Here is a 25,348-nt window from a genome sequence, read left to right as displayed (position 1 = left end):
TGCTACAGTATCTGTGCAGACTAGTGCTTGCTCTGCCATCATATTAACTTACTGTATCGTGATTTTTGCATATTAATCAGGAACTATCTAACAACAAATAGTTAATATGATGGCAGGACCATCGGCCTATTGTTTACAATGGTTTGTAATATAGGCTGCCACCTCCGGTTACGCGTCTCCATTCCTTTCCGACAACCTAACTCTAACCCTAACTCTAACTCTAACCCTAAACATAACCCCTATGGAAGTGTTGCCACTCCGACAATAAGAAGTTAATGTCGGAGTGGCAACATGTCGTAATGGAGACATGTCCCCGCCACCTTATGTGGTCATGTGATCCAAGATGCTGTGAACATGGTTGTGTTTAACAGGGATAGGACTGTGGAATAGTTACTGCGTGTTCAACAGAGACAGCATAGGAGTGTTTAGAACAGTTGCTGAATGATTAACAGGGACATGAGACATGATGTGTGATGTCAGTGGAAAAGTTACTGAATCCATTTCGCGTTCTCTGACTCGTGCAAATTCAACCCAAATGAAGAGAAAAAAAGCAAAAGTGAACCGTTTCGATGGCATATCAAACTATAATATTGTGCTGCCGATTTGAACTAACTACAGAGGAGGCTCCAACACAAGGAGATGGCGACACCGAGTCAGTCACACCCAAGTGGGCGAGTTGTGTCCAGCTAATGATCATTCATCGTTAATTGGACCTCCATAAAACTTGGTACAAAAACATGTAACACAATCAATAATAAATATACTCAGCAATGATCTGAAACAATAATAATAAAAAAAGGCACACAGACCTAAAAAGGTGTGATATCATCATCATCAACCATCACTGAAAACCCAACTCATCGTCATCCATCGTTCAATGAACAACACACTTCATCAGTAGTGGAATTAGGGTTGGAGGCGGTAACCGCCGTACCGCCATACCGCGGTATACCGAGGTCTACCGCGGTGTCATTGTGCTTACCGCGGTAAAAAGACAAAAAAAAGGTCTATTTTTTATTGGAAAACAAGCGAGTTTTAAAACGGGGGAGAAGCGAGGACCGCATGCGCTCCATGCCGCTCTGCTCTGGGCCGTGTACCACACGTTGGAAGCCACATACGTCACTCACACACAGAGACCTGCAGTGTACACAGTGCACGGCTGCACGCAGGGCATAGATAGAGTACGGAGCACAACTCTTTCTCTGTAATCCACTCGACACAAGGATGTTAATACATAGGCTACCTTGTGTTGTGGCATATCTTTTTTTATTCATACGGATTACTGGCGGAGCGCGGGCCGCGTGGACTAAAGCCGAAAATGAAACTATTTTAATTTCTCCACCGCGTCGCACGTTGTGCTCCGTCCAGCGGCGCGTCGGCGATTTTATAACCTTTTCTGTCAAGTCTTGTAACTAAAACCTGTATATAGCAGCACTCAATCACTGCGATTTGAGAGTTGAGACGTGACGTGAGTTTACAGAATCACTGTACACGATCTGACAACCCTTCCTTCAGCTGTTTGTGTCTGAATAGCCCAAGTAGCTAGCCTACGTAGCTTGCCTACGTTACTATGATAACCCGACAGTGCAGATCTAAAAGCTCAGAACGCATCGCGGATGCGACGTGTTGTGAGCTTGTAGATCTGCTCCTTTGAAAGCCAGACACGCTGTGCTGTACGGAGAAGTATAACTCGGGCAGTCAGGCTGTGTCGCCTCTCCACTGTGGAGAAACTATTTTACTTTCTCCGTCGCACGTTGTGCTCCGTCCAGCGGCGCGTCGGCGATTTTATAACCTTTTCTGTCAAGTCTTGTAACTAAAACCTGTATATAGCAGCACTCAATCACTGCGATTTGAGAGTTGAGACGTGACGTGAGTTTACAGAATCACTGTACACGATCTGACAACCCTTCCTTCAGCTGTTTGTGTCTGAATAGCCCAAGTAGCTAGCCTACGTAGCTTGCCTACGTTACTATGGTAACCCGACAGTGCAGATCTAAAAGCTCAGAACGCATCGCGGATGCGACGTGTTGTGAGCTTGTAGATCTGCTCCTTTGAAAGCCAGACACGCTGTGCTGTACGGAGAAGTATAACTCGGGCAGTCAGGCTGTGTCGCCCCTCCTTTTGGGAAGATGATTGCAATATTTTGGCTTATCGCCGAACCTTAATTAATAGATACGGGGGTGCGGTAATTACCGCAGTACCGGCGGTAAATGGGAAGACGGTAATCGCGGTAACAAAATGTCCATACCGCCCCAGGCCTAAGTGGAATAGATATGATTAAAATAAAATATAAAATATAATAAAGAAAGTCCATTTAAATAAGTGTTAGTGTGGAAACATAATTGGCACAACAAAAGCCAGCCTGAATCAAGTCATTATTATCTAGAGCAGGGGTCAGCAACCTTTTTGAAATGAAATGCCATGTTTTTATTTTCTATCTAGATCATACATGGGCAACTAGCGGCCCGGGGGCCACATGCGGCCCCCAACTCCACTTAATGCGGCCGGCAGGAATACTGATATTATTATCGGTTTCAGCTGTTATAATTCCAAACCAAACGTGCTAACATGACCAGCTTTTATTATTTTAGTCTACTGTATATTAGTATCTTGATGACTAGTAGCCTACTACTAGACTTTTTTTTTATGTCCAATGCATTTGTATTTTAGTTCATAAAGTAAGAAGTAACATAAGTACCTGTACATGCATTTGAAATGAAATGTAAAAAAATACTGTTCAGGATTTTAGTGTGTGTGAAAATATAGTGGCCCTCTATCTCCATCATCAAAGTTGCCCACCCCTGTTCTAGACAGTCAGTGTGCCATGTCAACATAAAATGTAATGACACCCCATCAAACATTCTGACATATTTTGATTGTCAGGACATTGTTATAACGATCATTAGACTCAAGAGGAAGAACCCACCTACGTATATCCCAGACTCCTCCCCCAGCCAAAGTTCAGCATTTTAATGAATGTAGAATTATGTGCAATGCAATTATGTGGATGTTATGTGAATGTTATGTGAATTTTAGGTGACTTAATTTAATTGACCACGTTTGAATCAACATATTATTTCAAAATATAGATCCTCTCTCTCTCACACTTCTGCCAGTGTGTCAGTGATCACCCTCCCCTGTGCTAAGGTTGCCAACCCCTGGTCTAGAGAGCTCATTCAATGGTAAACATTGACCCGTCATTATGGTCCAAATCACTGTTTAAGAATGAAATAAATACTAAGGATTTTAATGTGTGTAACCATGTGACCTTTGACCTTCTACTCACCGAGTGCCGCGCTGCAAGCTTGTAGATCTGCTATTTTTGAAAAATCTTGATTTTTATTTTGCAAATCTTTGAATATATCTCAAATATTTGCTTCTGGGGGGTCCCTGGATCAACATATTTTGAGATGGGTGGTCCGTGGCGAAATGCATGTAATTTTGGGGATCCTTGACATGAAAAAGTTTGAGAAGCACTGATTTGGAAGAAGGATTTAGAAGACATTTATAGAAAGAGAGGTCAAAATATTCAAAGACTTGCACAAATGTTCACGATTTTTTTCACAAAGAATAGCAGATCTACAAGCTCGCAGCAGGGGTTGTGCTCTACTTGTCTCTTTGTGGCAGCTTGGGATGTGGGTGAGATGGGATGCTGTGTCTAAAGGCAGCTCTCCACCAAACAGACTGCTGCAGATCACTACAGACTGACTGGCAGTCCAATGAAGTCGGGAGATCAGTCGGTCGGAAAGTGCGAAAAAAATAATTTGCTGAAGCACCTAAGAGCCGACACCGACAAGACGGCTACGGTGGTGCTAAAAATAGCCTTTATGGCTTGATGTCTTTTTCAACAAGCCCGCTGCTATCCGACGCCTTTTAAGCCGGCCGAACGTGCTCGGTCGGCTTTCGACGCTTCCCTACGACTTGCGAAGCCGACGCGGCAGTGCACCCACCGCCCTTTCAACGGCAGAATGTTGGCAACCGACACTTTCTGCCACGTACCGCCGCCGGTGCGGTGCAGAGCTACCTTTAGACACTCCTATACACTGGACGTAATGCTCCTTTTACACTTCACAGCTTCCCCCAACTGTATTGTAAGGGGATATCTTATAAAGTCCTGGAATAAATTCCTTACCAAAAACCTTCTTCACCAATGTGTTTGTAAAGGTCTCCAGTAACACATCTTACAAAGACTGAAATTCAGTTTCCCTAGGAGAATCCTTGACTGCTGCTGAAAGTTGGGCTCCCATTAACTTAACTATACAGGATAAAACACACCAAAATAAATATGCTTTAAGTAGCATGTGAGGGGTCAAAACTAGGGTTTTTTCATGATTCTGAATCCATTGCAAGCATTTGTTTTGCAAGAAAAACATTCCTCTGCCAAAAAAACAGCCCGACAAAACTATGGTTCAGTGATGAAACTAGGCATGTGTGGGAGCCGCCTTTAACCCAGGGAATGTTTTTTTTAGATGTGTTACTAGACACCTTTACAAACACATTGGTGAAGAAAGTTTTTGGTAAGGAATTTTTTCCAGGATATGACACTATTTCTGAAGATATCCCCTTACTATGTAGGCCGGCTCACCGCGCGTCAAACACCCATGACACACAGGGAGCCGCCGTGATTGTAACACAAACACCCTCAACCTCCAGGGCGTGGGCATATTTTGGCCACTTCAGCCTTTTATTACCGCGTCACCACGACCGCGTCGGCGTGGTGGAGAAGCGTCCGGGTCAGTTTGTGGACCACGACCCCCTCGTGGTCAAAAGGTGGTAAAAGAGGCGCGTTCCGGAAATCTGGGACGCGATCGGCACCAACGTGTTGCCACCTCAGTGGTCGAATACTCAAAACCACAGGAGGCCAGTGAATAAATATATATAAAAAATAAGACCAAATCAATCAAAATCAAATGAAAGGTGATCAATATAAGGTGTGATAGCAGTAGTGTTCTAACGATGCACTCTCAGTTTTGACAACTCTTATGTTTTTTTTTTTAGTTTGTTGTTGTTTTTTAATTCTCGTCAAAGCACTTATTTTTTTTTCTTCTTTTCAATACGCCGCTCATGACATCATCTTTAATGGACGAAGTGCCTCGCGGTCGCGAGGCGACCCTTTACGTACACTATGATACAAATAACCACAGTTTACTCTTTCTCTCTCTCTCTCTCCCACCTCCCAGTCTTCCCACAAATATTTCCTTCTCCGTCGTTCCGCTCCGCTCCATCCTCTCTCTCTCTCTCTCTCTCTCTCTCTCTCTCTCTCTCTCTCTCTCTCTCTCTCTCTCTCTCTCTCTCCCGTAGACTTGGCCAGTAGTTCTCAACCTTTTCAGGCCTCGAGCCCCAAAAGAATCATATTTTAACTGGGGACCCCCCCACTCTACGAGCACTAAGAGTTGAGGCACAACATTTTGTATGACACAGCAGATCTACGTGCTCATGTAAATCTGCTATTTTCACAATTTCTGCCTCTAATATTTGACAATTTGGCCAATGTTTAATTTGTCATTTTAGAGGTATTAAAAGTCCTTAAATTGTCACTTTAGAAATGGGCAGATTCCTTCTATACACCTAAACTTTACGTTGGTTTGTTTACTGTTGAGAGAGAAAACAATGTTGCACATTAAGTTAATCATCTGGGGACCCCCCTGGGGGTCCCGACCCACAGGTTGAGAACCACTGGACTTTGGGCGATCACACCAAATGTACTTGCTCCACCCACTCCTCCTGCTCCAGCCACTCCTCCTCCTCTGGCGATTGGTCCTCGTTCGGCTGAGGGTGGTGCTGCTGGTGGTGGTGTGTGAGGTGTGTCTCGTCGCCCCGCTCGTCCCGTGCGTTGTCCTTTGCGTCGTCCCGTGCGGCGGCGTCGTCTCCCTGGCCGTGTGCGAGCGAGGAGGAGAGCGCGGAGGCGGCGTGAGTCCAGTCGGCTGCATCCAGCGCCAGCTCCACCGCGGCCCCCGCCTCTGCGCAGCACTCCTCGTCCCCCTCCTCGTGAATCTCGTGCCCGGGCGCCAGCGGAGCCTCCGGGGCGGGCTGGGCGGGGTCAGCGTCGCCCTCCGGGGCGGCGGAGGAGTCGCAGCCCTGGCCCCCAAGGATCCAGCACTCGTCGGGGGACCCCCGGTGGTGGTTGCTCTGGGGGATGAGGGCCAGGCTCTGGGGGCTGTTCTGGTGGGACGAGGGGGGGATGAGGGCCAGGCTCTGGGGGCTGTTCTGGTGGGACGAGGGGGGGATGAGGGCCAGGCTCTGGGGGCTGTTCTGGTGGGACGAGGGGTGGATGAGGGCCAGGCTCTGGGGGCTGTTCTGGTGGGACGAGGGGGGGATGAGGGCCAGGCTCTGGGGGCTGTTCTGGTGGGACGAGGGGGGGATGAGGGCCAGGCTCTGGGGGCTGTTCTGGGCCGTGATGTTCTGGCTGAACCAGGCCATGATGTTGTCCAGCAGCTGTGCCGAGGCCTCGGGGTCCAGAGGCTCCAGGCTCTGGGGGTCGCTGGGCGTGAAGGCGCCGCCCGGCGGGATTACCGGAGACAGCGGCACCTCCTCCTCCTCCTCCTCGTCCCCCTCCAGCTAAGACCAGTTAGTATTAAGGTATTAACCTTGTTCTCAAATCTTGCAAGGGAATTTAGACATTTCAGGGCTGGAGGGAAGAGGGCATTCCACAGAACAGTGGCTGCGTGATAAAATGCCTGTTCGGGGAGCCCTCCTAAACCGGAATAAACTCTGCTCCTTATTTCAGAGTGAATCAATGGGCCCTACTGTAGGTCATACAGCATAAGCTTCCCCTGGTTGCGTACCTGTCTGCGTCCGCCTGGCGGTCCCGGCGGGACTCCTGCAGAGACAGCTGGATGGCCAGCAGGATGTTGGGGTCGTCCTCGTCCAGGGAGGACAGCGCCGCTCGCCGCCGGCCCTCGCTCCTCTCAGGGCCGTCTGCAATCACACAGCAATAACACAACACAATGATAGAACCTTCTGCAATCACACAGAGACAACACAATGATAGAACCTTCTGCAATCACACAGCAATAACACAACACAATGAGGCTCAGCCTTAACTGTGTCGTTTTAGACTAGATGTTGCTCAACCAGTTCCTTGTCCACTCACGGGTAGGCGGCCAATTAATCAACTCGCCGGGATCGAACTGGGAACCGAGCGGCCGCTTTACTCTACCTCTGGCTAAAGCTCTATGACGATTATTACTCACAGCCCATAGTAATTCATTAAGCAATAACTGAAGTCTGTTGGCTGCCATCTTGGTTTGTTGACATGTTTGAGAGTATGCTATGTACTTATTTGGCATACTCTCTCTTTTTTTTAATCACACAGCCCCAGCAAGGAATCCGCTGGTATTCGTGTACCATTCCTCATGAATTCATTCTTACAATTTATATTACATTGTGATTGTAATTCATTCATAACCTATAGTAACCAATACTAATTCTGTTCTTGATGAATTTTGTCTTGCCATTTATAATACATGTGTAATTGTGATGTAGAACATGACCTGTACTTGTCCAACAGGCACTGCTGAGACCTTAGTGTCAACCCCTGCTGCCTATAAAATACATGGACAAATTTAAGCAATATTAAGCCAGAGGGTGTGCATCATTACGATTATCGGCACGCCAGCATTGCTGCAGTAACCAGCCGATAGACAAGTTCCGTAGGCGGGGGTGAAGTACCGATATAATCATGATAAGGCACAACCCTCGAGAGTTTAATATTGCGATTATACAACTGTTACCCTTTAAAAAACACACGTCAACTTCATTTCATTGTAATTCAGATATTCATTGGAAATCTGTCCATTTTTAATGCCAGATTTCGCTACTACTGCATGTCCCTGAACTTCACATGAAAACTGCTAGCCACTTACAAGGCATCGCCTACGGAAACAATAAAAGCGAGCGTTTGCGAACTGACCGGGCACAGCTGATTTCTTTGTTTGATGAGACCTGTTCCATAGTGCTCATTATCATCACGGGTAGATGGATATTTCAACCAATCGGATTGCTTCATCAGAACTACCCATTGTATAACATGCTATAATTCCATGTATTTCACGGCTGCTCAGGTACTGTACCTGTGCTGTCAGCTCTCCTGCTGGTCTCTGGAGTGTTGCTGTTGCTGCGGACGCTGTGAAGACGACGCTGCCGGTGTCTGTGGCGGTACTGGAAGTCAGCGTATTCCTAGAACATACAGGAAGTCAGTGTACTCCTAGCATAAAACATACTGGAAGTCAATGCTAGCATAACAACAACAAAGCGTTATCCACCAGTGAACATAACATGAAAACAAGACCTCAGTTTCTTGTCCATAATGAGGGTATTTTTGCCTCTTAAGCGGCGCATGCTGCAGTGCAGGGTCAGCTTAGCAAAGCTTGCAAGAGACATCCATAGCACGCACACAGCCAGGACTGCACTGATACAATATATCATATACTGGGGCGGCATGGCTCAGGGGTAGAGAAACCGTCATTAGAGCACGACGGTTAATGTCGATGGGTGAATGTAATGCACAATCTATGTACAGCACCTTGGATAAAGGCGCTATATAAAGGCACCATTTACCATGTTATACTGTACGCATTGGTTTATCAAGTGACATTTTGCACTGTTGTATTTCTCATACTGTAATAACTGCATCCCCAGACCTGCGATTGTAAGTGTTTCTACAGTAATGTTATTCTGCTGGCCAAACACTTTTGATGCATTTTGTGTGTGTGTGTGTGTGTGTGTGTGTGTGTGTGTGTGTGTGTGTGTGTGTGTGTGTGTGTGTGTGTGTGTGTGTGTGTATGTATGTGTGCGTGTGTGTGTTACCTGTGTGTGTCTGTCTCTCTGCTCTCCGTCCCCCAGTACTGAGTGTCGTGCCAGCATCTTAACACACATAAGCAGAGCCTAATTAATTAAACCTTAATAATGTTTTATTCAATGACCCTTCATCGCACCAGTGTTGATTTTGAAATTTTGATTTAGTTTTAGTCATAGTCTTTTGATTAAAATTTCAGTCGACTAAATATCACATGATTTTAGTAGATCTACAGTTGATTTTGTCGACAACAATGTATTTTGCCAGGCCTTGATGGCGGTGAAATGCCTGATTTTACACTTGGTTGCCTGCTGAAAATAGCAGATCTACAAGCTCACTTGCAGATCTGCTATTTTCAGAGTGCAAAACCCGAGTGCAACCAAACATAAAACTAACTGTCTTTTAGTTCTACTGGATCTCTTCTGCCTCCATCTCACCCTGTCCTCTGCCTCCTCTTCTTTCACACCGTTTAACTTCATGTCCTCGTTCGCAACATCCATAAATCTCCTCTTTGGTCCTTCCTGCCTGTTAGTTCCAACCTCAGCATCCTTATAAGGATGCTGAGGTTGGAACTAACAGGCTAACTTCGGACTCACTGTCCCTCCTCTGTACATGCCCAAACCAGTTTGGCCTCTCTGGCTTTATCTCCAAAACATCTAACAAGCTCTGATGTACTCGTTCCTGATCCTATCCATCCTTGTTAAGCTGGTTCACACTGCACTGCGTGTTTTCGTTGCGTTTTGGAAATCCGAAATCCAAAAGCCAGGGAGAGAGAGAGGAAAAAGAGGAAAAAGTCAACCCTGGTCCGAAAATAAATACGAAACGGGCGGCAGTGTGTGACATAACGTGAGGTAGATTTTTTTTATTCACGCGCTCCGAAATTCACTCCGATATACGGCCCCAAAAACGCAGCAGTGTGCAAAGACCTTTACTCCCAGAGAGAACCTCAACATTTTATTCTCTGCTACCTCCAGCTCTGCTTCCTGTCTTTTCCTCAGTGTGACTGTCTCTAAACCGTAAAAAATAGCTGGTCTCACCACCGTCTTGTACACCTTCCCTCTCATTCTAGCTGATACTTTCCTATCACACATCACCCCTGACACTTTTCTCCACCCAAGAATAATAAATAAAATTCCTTTCCAAGTGAGTTTAGTCTGAATATATCAGTGCCACAGGGCTGCTGGTTAAACCACATGCAGTCAGCAGGGACAGGGGGTGACGCACGTCACTCATGCACGACACCTGCTGGACGTTTAGGGAACAGCGTAGGCCAGCTTAGCATGAAGGGAGGGGAGTCTGTAGCTGTTAGTGTATGCATGTGCGTATGTGTGCACGCGTCTTACCTCAGGAGAGGCGAAGCCCAGGTACTCCCAATCCCATGATCCTCCAGGGAAACTACAGACAAACAGAAACAACAATATGTACTTGGGTCAGTGACGTGACGCCCCAAAAAATGTGTTTTTAAAAAAACTTTAAATTGCAGGCATAAAAGTTATTTACTTTTGTTCTACTCACTCTCAACCTTATGGAAATACATTTTGTTTTTAGATATTTTATTGGAATCAGACTTTATTCAGCAGTTTGTTGTACTTGTGCCTAAAATCGTCATATGGTGTGACATGAAAATAATTGTTCATAAAATGAAAATGGAGTACATCTTTCTTAAGTTACTCACTTTATCAAAGTCCTTTATCATAACTAACCAGTGATCCACTATAGTTTTTTGAAAATTAATTATATCTGTATATTTTTTTCATAATCGACACTCTGTGTGAGGCCCATGTTCATGATCTTACAACATATTTTAAATGTATTCTGTCAAAACTTTCTCTAAAATTACACAAATATTTGTGACTCTTCCTGATAATATTCTCTATGTAATCCATAAACATTTTTTTGGTTTAATCATAATAAAGGTATGATTTCTCACTATTTGGAATGTCACACCAAATGATTTAGTGTCACACCGTATGATCATATCTTCATGTGTCAAAGCAAACTGTGTTTTAACCTACCTATTAGTGAGTACTGAACTTTACTGATTGATTAAACAATTACCCAGGATAACATGGCCTTAATATTTCTGAACAGGATATTATTGTAGGGCTTTAACATGGGATAAGAAAGAATTGTAGTAGTAGATGGATGATGAGGATGTGCACAGGAATGCTACGCACACCTAAGTCTTCTGCCGGCCCACGGCAGAAGGATCCTAAAGGGACAATAAGGCGCATAGCCACACTTGGAGCCAAGGCATTGAAGGCAACATTTTATTAACACCAATTAGTGGAAACAGAACTCAGCATTCAGGTAAATTGCTTTTTTCCGAAGTCTCCTGAACTTGAACACAGCATTTTGTGTTGAACAAATGTAATTAGGAATCATGACATTACACCACATCTCCACTAGCTAAAGAGTGCTGGGTTGCGCAACTCCGAAAATAGCTGATCTACAAGCTCTCGCAGCACAACGTGTTGAGAGCTTGTAGATCAGCTATTTTCGCTAGTTTTGTCTCGGGTCCTACCTTAACACTGTCCACTGTCCAGTCCAGTGAGTGAAAGTACAAAAGTATTAGATCAGATTAGATTATACATTTAGACTGTATTGTACATCAGCCAGTCGTATTTGGTGAGGGTAGCAAACCGGCTGCTTGTTGCGGTTCTGCTATGCCACAGACAACCTCCTGCTCTTCGTAGAAAATGCAGTCTCGCCCCTTTGGCTCCTCTCTCCTTGCTGGGTCATTGTTTAGTTTCTCCCTGTACTTTCTCGTTCTCTCAGCACTTGTCATTTTCCAGCTGACAAAAGAAAATGGAATGTATAGTTTAAGACAAAGAGAAAATATTGTTTAGATTGAAACAATATGTTAAGGTTTCTGTGAAGGGGTTTCTGCTCCTTCTGATGAATTTGAAGTATCACTGAATGAAGCTAAATTACATTTTATGTAAAAATGTTTAAAACAAATGTTTAAATGTACAAAAGAAACATGGAACTTTGTTATTTGTTGTTATATCTGTAGTTAAATACAGTATAAATCATATGGTGTGACAGTCAAGTCATATGGTGTGACAAGCAGACATGTCACACCATATGATTAAGTGTCACACCATATTACTGTTTTCTCCATTTAGGTTTACCTTGAGGCTACTATGTACACATTAGCATGCTAACAGCATGCTAGCTATAACAAAGCAGCCTAGATCTACATGGAAATATGACCAAAACTTCAAATAACTTAAGCTTTTTTAAAGAAAAGGTGTCACACCAAAAGACATCCAGAATGGTGAGTTTGTCAACGTTTCAACAAGATGGCATTTCATGAAAATGTTAAAATCATAACTCACCTCAGACACCTGTCTTGCAGTTGTGCTGGGAGTGCTGAATAGCCTTACAGAAGAAGGACCTCTCTAGCCAATAGGTGTCCAAATAATTGCCTGTTTAATTTTTCCAAACTAGTGTCACACCAAATGATTTTGGGTTGGGGGACAAAATGTTTTTGATCAGAAATGACTGAAAACATTATGCTTTGACTTTGAAAAGATATAGGCTCAAAATAGACATTTTTTTTAGCCTAAATTCATTTTCAAATGATTTTTAGCAATTCTTTTTCTTAGTTTTATTCAAGTTCCCACTTTGAGAAACAAGGTCAGGACAGTCACACCATATGAGTTTTGCCATGTTTGGTTGAAGATTCTGAAGAAATGAGGAATGAAATGTTTTAATCTTGAGTAAGTTCACATAAAGCTTAATGTCCTGCACAATATTCAGAAGGTTTTTGACAAATATATTTTTTATTTATACATGTTTGACACCGAGGACAGCGAAAACGTTACGTCACGTCACCCACCCACTTACAGAGCTACACACAGACAGATGTGGTTCATCTGAAATATTTGACTGTTATCACCTCGTTTTACCTCACTATGCTACTGTAGCTCCTTCTGGAGTCGCTTGAACACGACCACCTCCAGTTAGGCTTGTCTTGATACTGGATTTCTAACTTCGATACCATATTTTGATAAATTTCAATACTCGATACCATTTTCGATACCACACAACCACAGCGATTTTAGTGCAAAAATGATTATTTTTGTTTAAAGAAAAATACAGAACTTCTTGAGGTAGATGGTAGTGCACTTTTTAAAGGCCTGCCTTTGATGTTTTCACATTCTACAAATAGGCCTTTAAAATAACTAGGAATAAGCCAAAGTAGGAAGGATACCCAAGTAACGTTGGTGTAAACCAGCGAGAGAAGTAAAAACTGAGTATCGATATTATCAATACTATGGAAAAGTCATATTGAAAATCGATACTATATTCAAAATCGATACTTTTCGATAAATCAATATTTTTGACAACACTACTACTAAAAATATATGATGTCAGTTTAAGTGGGAAGGAATTGTTGCTCTGTGTTACACGCCCAAGTGTGGCTAATGTAAACAGATTATATTTTTAAAACTGCTCTGCAGTATTCACCTGATAAAACAGGACAAAAGGGAGACAGAGTCAGCTTTGTGTTGTTACGTTTCTCTTCCTTGTTCAATCTGAGGAGAAACGTCACGTGACCACCTACTACTACCTGTCTCACCAGAGGCTTTTGCCACCTGGTGGCAAAAGGTGGAATAGGTCTGTTCCTAAAATATATATTCTCTGCTCATTCTAAGGCACAACAAAGTCCCATAAAAATACAATAAAATCACACATAATAAACAAAATGTGACTACACTTTTGTGTATGTCACACACTCCCTGACAAAATAAGAAGTGGCTCCTGACATTTCAAACCATTTTTCTTTCAGAAATCATCAAAATAAAAACTTCAACAACTCAAAAGTGTCGGTGCGGTGTATGCGTAGGGTGTATGGGGGTAAGAGGTGTAAGGTGAATACCAGAAAGGTTGTGGAATCTGGTAAGGTGAGTATGGTGGAGTGTATGGTGTTGTGTATGTGTGGACTGTATTGACAGTGTGGTGTTGTTGTAGTGAAGGTTCACCAAGTGTCTGGTATGTGAACATCTGTCTTGGTCTCCTTTCTCTTGCGGACCGCCTGATCTCATTGGGTGTGTCAAGTGCAGGGGAAGGCATCATCTCCTCTTCTTCCACAGGAATGACATCGTCATCGTCTTCACTTCCAGTTTCAGATAACACCGGATCAGGTAGGTATGATGTGCTCGGTTGTGTTTCTACTGGTCTTTGTTGTTCTTCCCTTGTGAGTGTTTCATCATCTCTTTCTCTCCTCACAGGATTCGTAGCTTGTCTCTTTTCCCTTACAGGTACTCGGCTTGGACTGTTGACTTCTTCAGGAACCGGATTCCTCTGGACCAAGGTAGGTATGGTATGGTAAGTATCCTCTCCTGTCTGTTCTCTTTCTCTTACAGGGAATCTCAACCAGTACCTTCCATATTCTCTTTCAGAATCGGAATCACTTGAGTCACTCTGGTGTTCTCTCTCATTGACATGACTTGGTTGGCGGTGTTTCTGTTTTGTTTGTCTCTTAGGTGTGCATTCTGCCGGAGGCGGTGGGGCTTCGACAGGTAAGTCATTCACGAGTAACAGCAGGTTCCGATGGAGAACTCTGGTTCTCTGTCCATCACTGCCCTCAGGGTAGACTTCATACACCGGGTTGTCTGTGACTTGGTCTTTGACGACATAGATCTTCTTTTCCCAGTATGATCTGAGTTTCCCTGGGCCGCCACGCTCATTGAGATTCCTTACTAGGACTCTGTCCCCAGGACGTAGAACTACACCTTTCAGCTTCTTGTCATAGTAGGACTTGCCTCGCGCACTTGATTGTCTACTGTTCTCGCTGGCGATCTTGTAGGCTTCAGTCATCTTTCCTGCCCACTTCTGTGCGTAGCTTTTGTGTGAGACAGGGTCTTTCTCTTCCATCAGGCCAAACAACAAGTCTACAGGGAGACGGGGGTGGCGCCCGTACAAGAGAAAATAGGGTGAGTACCCAGTAGACTCGTGGCGTGTACAGTTGTAGGCGTGTACAGTATGTTGGAGGTGGTCTTTCCAACGCTCTTTTTCCTTCGCACTGAGTGTCCTCAACATCTGCAACAGTGTTCTATTAAACCTCTCGGCCGGGTTGCATTGAGGGTGGTACGGTGTCGTTCTTGAGTGTCCCACTCCAGCTTTCTGACGGAGGGTCTTAAAGAGCTCGTTTTCAAACTCACGGCCCTGGTCATGGTGGAGACGACCTGGATATCCGAACCGGAGAATGAAATCATCAAAGATGCACTCAGCTGCTGTCCGTCCGGACTTGTTCTTGGTCGGATAAGCTTGAGCGAATCTTGTGAAGTGATCCACAACGACCAAGATGTACTCGTACCCGCCTCGGCTGGTCTCCAGGTGCAGATAGTCAATACATACAAGATCCAAAGGTGTGTTGGACGTTATGGTGCCCATTGGAGCTCGTACATGATTGACAGGCTTTTTCTCCTTTATGCAAGGACATCTCCTCGTGACATACTCCACTATGTCCTTCTTCATAAACGGCCAATAAAAGCGGTCTCTTGCCAGGGACAGTACGCGTTCTGTACCGACGTGTCCCATATCGTCATGAAGGTGCTTCAAGACCATGGACTTGTATTTGGCAGGGAGAACCAGCTGTTTCCTTTCACAGGTCTGTCTGAAAAGAAGTCCATTCTTCAGGTGCAGTTTGTTCCATTCACGGAGGAGCTTACTTGCTGCTCTACTCACAGTATGTCTTGTGTCGTTGTTCAACACTGCATTTGTCTCTTTCAGCTTAATAATTTCTCCAATCACTGTGTCTTCCCTTTGAGCTTCGAACAACTCATCCCGGCTGATAGTTGGGATGGTGACAGAGGGTTCTGGAAAAGTATCTGTGGCAAGGGTGAGGGCTGCAATCCAGGCTACATCCTGCTTCTGGGCTGCCATGTTTCCATCCCAAGTTGCACGCACCACTTCCTGTGACAGCTCCTCACTGCACTCAGCTACATACTTGTCCATGTCGAGGGGTAGACGAGACAGGGTATCAGCATCTATGTTCACCCTTCCAGGTCTGTACTTGATCTCGAACCGGAAGTCAGACAACTCCCCGACCCAACGGTGTCCAACGGCATTGAGCTTTGCCGTGCTCATGACGTACGTTAGGGGATTGTTATCCGTGTAAATGGTGAAGTGTGGGGCATAAAATAGATAATCTCTAAATTTCTCGCACACTGCCCATTTTAGTGCCAAGAATTCCAACTTCCCACTGTGCAGGCGATAGTTCTTCTCTGCCTGGGTCAACGTTCTGGAGCCATAACCCAACACTCTCAGCTTGCCTTCCTGCCGCTGATAGAGTACAGCGCCGAGACCCTGTTCTGAGGCATCTGTGTGCAGTGAGAATGGCAGGCTAAAGTCTGGGTAAGCCAGGACTGGTGGGTTGGTAAGCAGTTCAATCAGTTGTTCCAGGATACTCTGGTGTTCACTGGTCCAATTCACAGGGGTTTTAGAGGCCAACTGAGGACCTTTGCTCTTTCCTCGCTGGGTCTGGACTGGTGACGTGACAGATTTGCCTTGGAGGAGCTCATACACTGGCTTTGCAATGCGTGAAAAGTCTTGTATGTAGCTGCGGTAGTAACTTAGGAAGCCTAGAAGTCTCCTTACATCACCAACCGTCTGTGGAGTCTTGCTTTTGAGGGACTGCACAGCCTCCAGGTCTTTTGGATCAATCTCCACTCCATCCGCAGATACAAGGCGACCGACATATCTGACTTGTCTTCGAAACAGTTCACACTTTTCGGGTCTCAACTTCACGCCATGCTCTTGGAGTGCTTTGAGGACTTTGCGGACACCTTCTACATGCTCCTCGAACGTTTTAGCGTAGCAGAGGATGTCGTCCAGGTATGGTATACAGGATTCATCCCTGAGTGAGCATAACATCTCTTCCATGCTCCTTTGGAAGGCAGCAGGTGCGTTTGAGAGGCCAAAGGGTATCCTCACCCACTCGTATAACCCCCAGGGCGTTATGAAGGCGGTGAGGTGTCTTGAACCCTCGTCAATGAAACCTTGATGGTAAGCCTTGCCTTGGTCAAGGATACTGAACCACGAATGACCACCCAGGGTGTCGGTCAGGTCTTGGATCCGAGGTAGCGGGTGTCTGTCAGGAACAGTTTTCTGGTTCAGAAGTCGATAATCGATACAAAGGCGCAGCGAGCCATCCTTTTTGCGGACGCACACGACAGGAGCTGAATAAGGAGACTTTGATTTAACGATCCATCCCTTGGCTAGGAGATCTTGAATGTACTCCTTCACTTCGGCAAACAATGGCTTAGGTATTGAAGAGTATGCTCTCTGCACAGGGATGTTGTCTTTGAGGTTTAACGACATCTGAAGACTGGGGATGCACCCGATATCTCCAGCGTCCCTGGCAAATGCTGCAGACTCCTCGTACAGCATCTTTTTTGCAATCTCTTGCTGTTCTTCATCTAGGTGACTTATGTCTACCGGCGGCTCCCATTGTGGCAGTGACAGACTTGCATCAGCCGGGGTGGTAGTGACACTGTGGACTCTTGGGTCCCTTCCAGGTGAGTCAGTTTCAATTATCTTCTTAATTGGCTGGACACTACCAATGGCGGATTTACGGGGCAAGGTAATGTCATGTTTCAGGTGGTTTCCCACAGGCACAGCTACATATGGGTTCTTCTCGTTCTGGATTTCCAGCAAGCCCTCGCCGACATCCAGCTGCTGCAATTGGACGTTACTCTCATCAGGCTCAAATAGCACCAGGGTGTCAGACGGGTCAAGATTCGGTGGGAGTCTGCACTTTACCCATATTACACTGCCAGCAGGGATGATCTTGTCCAGTTGACCTGTTCTCAGACGTCCTTGAAGCGTATTGGGTTTCTTTGCTTGAACAAAGTGCACAATAGTCTCAGCTGTGTCACTGGGGATCGACATGGCTCCCACGAGCAACCGGGTTAATATAGGGAGTAGTCTCTCCGGCTTCCCCTTTATCAACTCTTCCACCACATTGAACCCTATCAATGGCGTTTCTAAGGGCAAGTGGCTTACAAGGAATGGGACTTTAATAGCCAAGTCGGGGTCTTCATTTTCAGGTAGACTCACAGTTATTGTGACCCAACCATCAAAAGGAATAAGGTCTCCGTTCACAGCATATACTTTGAGCTTTTCTTCATCCTCCATAAGCTCATTCAGCGGTCGAATGTCGAGGTCAGGTAAGTACAGCTCCTTCCAGGAGTAGTTCACAATGCTCACTTGAGCCCCCGTGTCTACCAGGGCACTGACTGCTAAACCATTCAGGAGACACTTGGTTATGGCTTTCTTGCCTATTAGCTTGGCAATCGGTTCATTAGGGGGTGAGGGGTTTAGTGAGGGCTGAGGAGTCGCCTTTCTGTGAGGGCGTACTCTGTTCACAGTAACTGCATCCGCAGTCGTTCTTTGGGGATTACTTTCACCACCGCTGTGGTTGTTGTTCTGTTGCACATCTTCAGAGGGGGACTTCGAGGTTGCTCCGGTTGCTGGCTGTCCCCCTACAGCAACCGGCTCTCGTTTCCCTGGCGCTTGGGTTTCTTCAAGCAGCCTATTGCTCTGTGGCCCTCTTCGCCGCAGTAAAAGCAGTGTTTACAGTCCTGTAAACCATTCTCGAGACACTTTGGGCAACCATACTGTCCCTCTTTCCTGACCATTCGAGGTTTAGGGGATGAACCACAAGCACGGTCTTGCTGCACAGTCGCGGCCAATGACTCAACCAACTTAGTCAGCGCATCTATTCTTTCTGTGAGCTGCTGTACATTGTCTGTTTTGATTTTTCGATCAGCGGTCTCTTTCTTCGGGTTGGACCCTTTTTCAGGTTCTGTCTCAACTTGGGCACTGTGTGCAGCTGTTTGCTTCTGACGGGGTGTTGAGCCCAATCTGCGTCGTCGCTCACTCTCATCACTTGTTATTTTCATGACATGTTTCAGGATTGTCTCATCTGTTACTGTGCTGTCAGAGAGTAAGGGCTTTAGCTCTCTGCGGATATCGTTGTGCTTGTGGCCTATTCCTTGGTACACGGTGTGCAGGAAGACACCTTGGACTGTATCTGGGCTGCACTTGATCTCAGTTTCAGCTTGTCTCGATGTGAACAGGATTCTCTGTTTCAGGCCAATTACACGATACAGGAATTGTTGCGGGGTCTCCTGTTCATTTTGCTTTGCACACATCAGCTCTTGGAAAAGTTCTGTGCTGCTCTTTTCTCCCAAATGAGACTGAAGGAACCCCTTGAGCTCTGCTACAGCCATGTCGTCCTTATTCATGAGCATGTCCTTGAAATCTCCAGGCTTAAGGATCCGCAGCACGCCTCTCACTATTTCAAGGTCACTGAAGTTCTCCTTTAATCCTTCCTCAATCTGCCGGCACACGCTGGTGTAGCTGATGTCAGAAGAATGATCTCCGATTTGGCCCCCTTGCACTTTAAATTCACGGCGGTGAAGGTAAGACAAGTCTTTCAGGGACACCATCTTCTCATGTGTATGGAATGGAGCTGTGTCTGATTGATGAACATGGTGTGGTGTGTTATGGTTCTGTGGAGGAAGCTGTACAGGTGTGGGTTGTGAGGTAGGATGTGATGTAGGCATGTGTATGAATGGTGTGTTGTTCTGTGGAGTATGCTGTACAGGTGTGGGTTGTGAGGTAGGCAGGTTCACGAATGGTGTGTTGTGCTGTGGAATATGCTGTACAGGTGTGGGTGGTGAGGTAAGATGTAAAGTGGGAATGTTCATGAATTGACATAGTTTCATACTCAAATCATTATAACATTCAAGCATTTTCTGAACATCATCTGGCATAACATTGGCTGTACTAGCTGTAGTAGCAGTACCTGAGGCACTGAGTGACTGAGAATTCACTAAATCACCAGAGGTTACACTAACTGAACTAGTGACAGGTACATTGGCTGGGTCTGAAAGGGTTAACCCACTAGAGCGAGAGGCTAAATCAATGAGCTGTGTCTCTTCATTTACACTGGAATCAACAGGTAAAGTAACATTACTGCGAGATTGCATCACCTTATCAATAGCAACACTCAACATAAGTAATTCAACCATACCCGCATCCTCAGACTCTAGCAGCTGCTTACTGTGCATGAACTCGTGGATGTGGTCAAAGCACCCATTCGCGTCTTCACTGTCGAGCTTTGACGGGTCCTCGCCTCCAACTGGGCCGACCTCCTTGGCAATTTGGAAAAGTTCTTTGGGTGACAACGCAAGCAGGCGTTTCCTGATCTCCCAGACCAGGTTCTTCCTCTCTCTGTCTGCCATGTCAAGTCCTTTCCCCACCACTTGTCGCTCAGTCAAAGTCTCTCACACGGTCTCTGCTCACAGTTCTCTTCGGGCTCTGTCGCATCAGCAGCTCTCTCTCTGGGCCACACACACGGCACGTCGCATTAGCAGGTCTCTCTGGGTCACGCGTTCAGCACGTCTCATCACCAGCTCACTGTGTTATAGGCTCAACACGTTGCATTGGCAGGTGTCTCGGGTCACAGGCTCAGCATGTCTCATCAGCAGGTCTCTCTGGGTCACCGGTGTAGATTTTTAGGATCAGCTCCAGGCCAGTGGGAGGAGCCAATCCCGGACGAGCCCCCAAGAATCTGTTACACGCCCAAGTGTGGCTAATGTAAACAGATTATATTTTTAAAACTGCTCTGCAGTATTCACCTGATAAAACAGGACAAAAGGGAGACAGAGTCAGCTTTGTGTTGTTACGTTTCTCTTCCTTGTTCAATCTGAGGAGAAACGTCACGTGACCACCTACTACTACCTGTCTCACCAGAGGCTTTTGCCACCTGGTGGCAAAAGGTGGAATAGGTCTGTTCCTAAAATATATATTCTCTGCTCATTCTAAGGCACAACAAAGTCCCATAAAAATACAATAAAATCACACATAATAAACAAAATGTGACTACACTTTTGTGTATGTCACATCTGCAGAGTTGAATACTAAATCTCAGAGTGATTTTCTGTAGTTGATTGAGTAGTTAAATGTCTTGCCATCTCCTGGCCAGCCGGGGTGCCTGATGCAGGGGAAAGGAACTGGTTGGAATAACGTGTTCCTTCCACACGCTACGTCCAAAGCCAAGGTAAATAGGGAGGTAAAGACACCCACGCCCCTTTCGCTATCTCACAATTCCAACCGGCAGATTGGTCGCACCATGGGTGCAGATTGGTCGCACCATGGGTGCCAAACTGCAGCCGGAAGTTCAGTAGACTGCACTGGAGTTAGTGGGAGCAGCTCATGAATAAACACTATTTCTGAACAATCAAGACCTTTATGAGTATTCAGCTCAGGACAATAAAAGAAGACCTTTATGAGTACTCAGCTCAGGAAAATAAAAGAAGGCATGTCACACATTTTTGATGCTGTGTTGATTTTCGATGTGTGCACTGTGTCATTTTATAGCAGTATCTAAAGAGCAAAAAAGTATGTTTCAAAACGTGCCAAGTGTCGCGAGACTATCCACCGTTTCCTGTCTGGGAATCAAATCTCGTGATACTGCGGAGACCGAAATGAATATTATTTACAGTTATTATTATTATTTAATTATGTACTGTGCACATCGAAAAGCAAGTGATTGTAAAAATACCTGTGATATGTTTTCTTTTATATTCCTGAACACATAAATAGTGTTTCTTCCAGGTTTGTTCATGAGCTGATCCAGACGGCTCCATCAGTGTCCCGTAATTCAACGCACTTCCGGTGAGAGTTCAGGCACCCATGGTGAGCTTCATGGCCTGACATGGCGCATCACCGTTGTCACGTGATATCCCTACCTCCTATTTACCTTGTCCAAACCGGGGAAATCCCCCATCAGGTAAAAAGAAGCGACTTGGTCTCCTCATGCATAGAAGGAAGCATGAGGTCAGTCCGTTGCTCTCCCCAGGTTGGCAGAGGGAGTGTAGCGCCCAGGATTACATTAGATAAATGACACCGGGTGAACAATCGGTTACAAAATCGTGGGATAAAAATGTAAGTAGAAAAAAACAGAAAAAACCTAAAGCTGACACAAGGTTGCCTTTACTGACAAATACAGGTGCTGTGCAGCTAAAAATCATCCGGTCAAAGCATTCAGCAAAAATAGCAGATGTACAAGCTCACAAACATGGAACCAGGAAATAACATACTTGATACAGTCCTTATTTTTCCTCTCTCTGCCAAATCTCTTTGCCAAGAAATAGCTGATCTACAAGCTCACGTTTTGTGAACTTGTAGATCTGCTTTTGGGATATGTTCCGTCCCAGGATAATGGATGTAATATCGTAAACCGCTATTTCTTTGTTCACAATAATAGTGATATGAAATGTAAGTGTGTGTGTAGTTTGTGTAGTGTGTGTAGTGTGAACGTACTTCCTGCGGGGGGCCTCAGGGGAGTCGTTGGGGGCCAAACCGCGGGTATGTACAGTATGTAGTGTATGTAATGTGAGTGTAATGAGTACATACTTCCTGCGGGGGGCCTCAGGGGAGTCGTTGGGGGCCACACCGCGGGCCACCGAGGCCAGGAACTCCTGTCTCTTCTGCTGCACCAGGCGGGCGGCGCTGATGATCTTGTGACGCGGCGTCCGCAGGTACGGACGGTTGACCTTCTGGGCCAGGTCCTCCACCACCATCTCCAGGTCCGTCTGGACCAGGACACAACAAGGGGTCATTAAGACCTGAGGTCCATTCAAGAAAAATCTTCTACATAGATAGATGCTTTATTTGTTCTTGCGGAAATTCTTTTTGCACCAAGCAGTCATCAGGACACACAATCACAACACATAATAAACAATACATGAATGACAAGACAGAACTCACAATTCACTGCCAACATGATACAAAACGAGAATAGGCTACCAGTCATACAGTACATAACATTTTTATGCGCGGAACTGAGATGGGGCTTGTTTGTTCAGAAGCCCTATACTTGTAGGGACAAACGTCCTGGAAGCCCTCGCCATCAACCCAGGTACTGTGTACCGTGGTCCTGAGGGCATAAGGTTATATTCACTGTATAACGGGTGTGTTCTATCCCTAGAAATCCTAACAGTTTTCTGAAAGACCTATGTCTCTATGATCAGCTGTGGTACTCCTACTTTTTAATGTCAAGAACTCCATAGGCCTCCGACAGACATCGGAAGCAAAAGCCTCTCGCGTGCCCTTGGGGGAGGCGGGGGGGAAAACGGCATCCAATTCATTCCCTTTGGAAGTCACATGTTTTATAGAAGCAAGCTGGCCTCTAGCAGTTTGAGAACCCCTGCACTTCTACATAACACTAATGTGTACAAGTATAACTCAAGACAGACGGGTGTGCACGTACTGTTACTGTAGTGCAGAGTTCCCCAATTAGTTTTCCCCAAGGGCCGAATTATGTCTAGGGTGCCAAGCCAAGGGCCACAACATTGCAGGGGGCAGCGGTGGCGTTCCCACTACTCCAGTGACAGTTCAGATATCGTCGTTGTCGGAAGAACATCTTGTAGGCATATGTCCAAAACCGTTCGTTTTGCATTTATCATTTTAAAAATGATTTAAACTAGTGAAAACAGCCGATCTACAAGCACACAACGACTCGAACCGCGAGGCGTTGTGTGCTTGTAGATCTGCTGTTTTCACTACGTTTGTGCGACAGCCTTGTATGAATGCCTTTGCGAAAGAACGTACACATTTGGAGATACAAGGATTCCACCCGACAACGACAATATACTAGTGTTGTTGCTGCTCTTATACAACCATTATTACTGGGTTTGTTGGGGGCCAGACAGTAACCCCCGCTAGCCGCAAATGGCCCGCGGGCCGCCTATTGGGGAACCCTGCTGTAGCGTACCGTACCTGCATGAGCTCAAAGATCTCCTTCATGTACTGTACCTGCATGAGCTCAAAGATCTCTTTCTGCGTGCTTCCCTGCTGCAGGAAGAAGCCGTACGGGTACGAGCACTTCAGCACGCGCCGCGTCTTCAGCAGCTCACACACACCGTCCTCGATGAAGCGCGTGTCTGGAGGGGTGCCCTCTCCTGATGAAACACATGAATCACAATGCAGGCGTTTAGCGGACGCTCTTTGTCCAGAGTGACTTCCAAGAGAAGTGTCTCCAGAGAGCAGTAAGACACAGAGAGAGACAGGACATGGAGAGCAGTAAGACAAGACGTACGGCAGATGAATGCTCTGCTCAGCTGCTCCATCTTCTCCTTGGCCGTTTTCAGCAGCTTCTGCTCCAGCTGCAGAGAGAGAGAGAGAGAGAGAGAGAGAGAGAGAGCGAGAGAGAACCACACAGTCATCATGATTCATCCACTGCTCTGTTGTAACTACTGTACCAACGGTAATGTAGTAGGTGCATAGATTTAAGATGCGTTTTCAGCCTCTGTGGACTGTGTGCTTCATTAGCATGGCAAGCTGACATACAAGACATATGCCTTGATTTTGTGGATGCAATTTTGCTGCACCTGAAATATTGATGTCCTTCTATGCAATTTCCTTTGTTGTGGACGTGAATGAATGGTTAAAATGTGTGTTACCTTGTAGCTGTGCTCGTGGTTCTTGAAGCGGCTGTAATAGTGCATGAAGCGGTCAAGCTCCTGGAAACTCTTGTGCTTCTTTTCAGCCTGAAACAAACAAACACACAGACAAACTGAACGGAGGAATCTACCAACAGCCCACGCTACCCAGCCTCTCCCGTTAACAGCTACCGGGAAGAGAGGCAATAGACCTGGCAGGAGTAGTTCACCCCCAAAATGACTTTTTTTTCTTCTATTGATTACAATGATTAGTCACGCCATGGAGACTAGAGTTCAATAATATTTTTTGATTTTTGTCGCATTCCTAAGACAAAAATGTGATAACAATAAATTTACCCCCATTCGTTCTGGGATCAATGGGGGTACATTTACTCGAATCAAATGTTTGTCTTAGGAATGTGACAAAAACCAAAAAAATATTATTGAAAAAAAGTCATTTTGGGGGTGAACTACTCCTTTAACAGCGGTATGTCTATCCGCTGTCGGATTAGCAATGAATCCAGTTCCAGGCACCAGAGAACAACTACAGAGAGCTCTTTAAGACCCAGCAACAGTACAAGACTACGAACTTTGTTTCCTCTGGTGATTCAGCCCAGGACATTAAAACCACAGACTGTTTGTTGGAGGGTTTCCACAACTTGGGATTCCCAAAGACGTGGCAGAAAGGCTGGATAAAGTACTGTGCCGTCTCTGCTGCCATATATGGCAGAGCTGTGGCTCCTTGAGCCCATGGAGTGTTGAGTGACATGCATGTTGAATCACAAAGACATGTCCATGAGTTTGTGAAAGTAACCTTTACTGCAACTCAAATACAGTATGTGTGTCCCTGTACGCTTTGTGTGTGTGTGTGTGTGTGTGTGTGTGTGTGTGTGTGTGTGTGTGTGTGTGTGTGTGTGTGTGTGACAGAGAGACATAGAGAGACACAGAGAGACATAGAGACACACAGAGGGAGAGAGAGAGAGAGAGAGAGAGAGACATAGAGACACAGAGAGAGAGAGAGAGAGAGAGAGAGAGAGAGAGAGAGAGAGAGAGAGAGAGAGAGAGAGAGAGAGAGAGACATAGA

General features: G+C 45.6%; 2 protein-coding genes and 1 pseudogene across 3 annotated transcripts in view; 1 reads left to right on the top strand and 2 right to left on the bottom strand.

Moving 5' to 3' along the window:
- The window catches only part of LOC308293400 (NACHT, LRR and PYD domains-containing protein 3-like), a 323,097-nt gene that overhangs the window by 114,191 nt on the left and 183,558 nt on the right, over positions 1 to 25,348 (top strand). The window lies entirely within an intron of this gene.
- The window catches only part of LOC308293406 (alpha-aminoadipic semialdehyde synthase, mitochondrial-like), a gene marked incomplete at both ends in the record, with an annotated part of 205,770 nt that overhangs the window by 8,556 nt on the left and 171,866 nt on the right, over positions 1 to 25,348 (bottom strand). The window lies entirely within an intron of this gene.
- The window catches only part of LOC308292285 (ankyrin repeat and IBR domain-containing protein 1-like), a 39,366-nt pseudogene continuing 19,709 nt past the window's right edge, over positions 5,692 to 25,348 (bottom strand). Inside the window, exons 9-18 of the transcript in view lie at positions 24,286 to 24,372; positions 23,922 to 23,988; positions 23,639 to 23,784; positions 22,238 to 22,416; positions 10,141 to 10,192; positions 8,809 to 8,865; positions 8,073 to 8,178; positions 6,782 to 6,918; positions 6,370 to 6,558; positions 5,692 to 6,150 (exon numbers count right to left, since the gene is read on the bottom strand). The product of the transcript in view is annotated as an ankyrin repeat and IBR domain-containing protein 1-like (transcript). The remainder of the gene's footprint in view (positions 6,151 to 6,369; positions 6,559 to 6,781; positions 6,919 to 8,072; positions 8,179 to 8,808; positions 8,866 to 10,140; positions 10,193 to 22,237; positions 22,417 to 23,638; positions 23,785 to 23,921; positions 23,989 to 24,285; positions 24,373 to 25,348) is intronic.

Source organism: Nannobrachium achirus (genome assembly GCF_963921795.1).
Source record: "Nannobrachium achirus genome assembly, chromosome: 10".
In the NCBI taxonomy this organism is placed as follows: Eukaryota; Metazoa; Chordata; class Actinopteri; order Myctophiformes; family Myctophidae; genus Nannobrachium; species Nannobrachium achirus.
The sequence above is the reverse complement of the archived record's forward strand: the minus strand, read 5'-3'. Positions and strand labels throughout refer to the sequence as shown.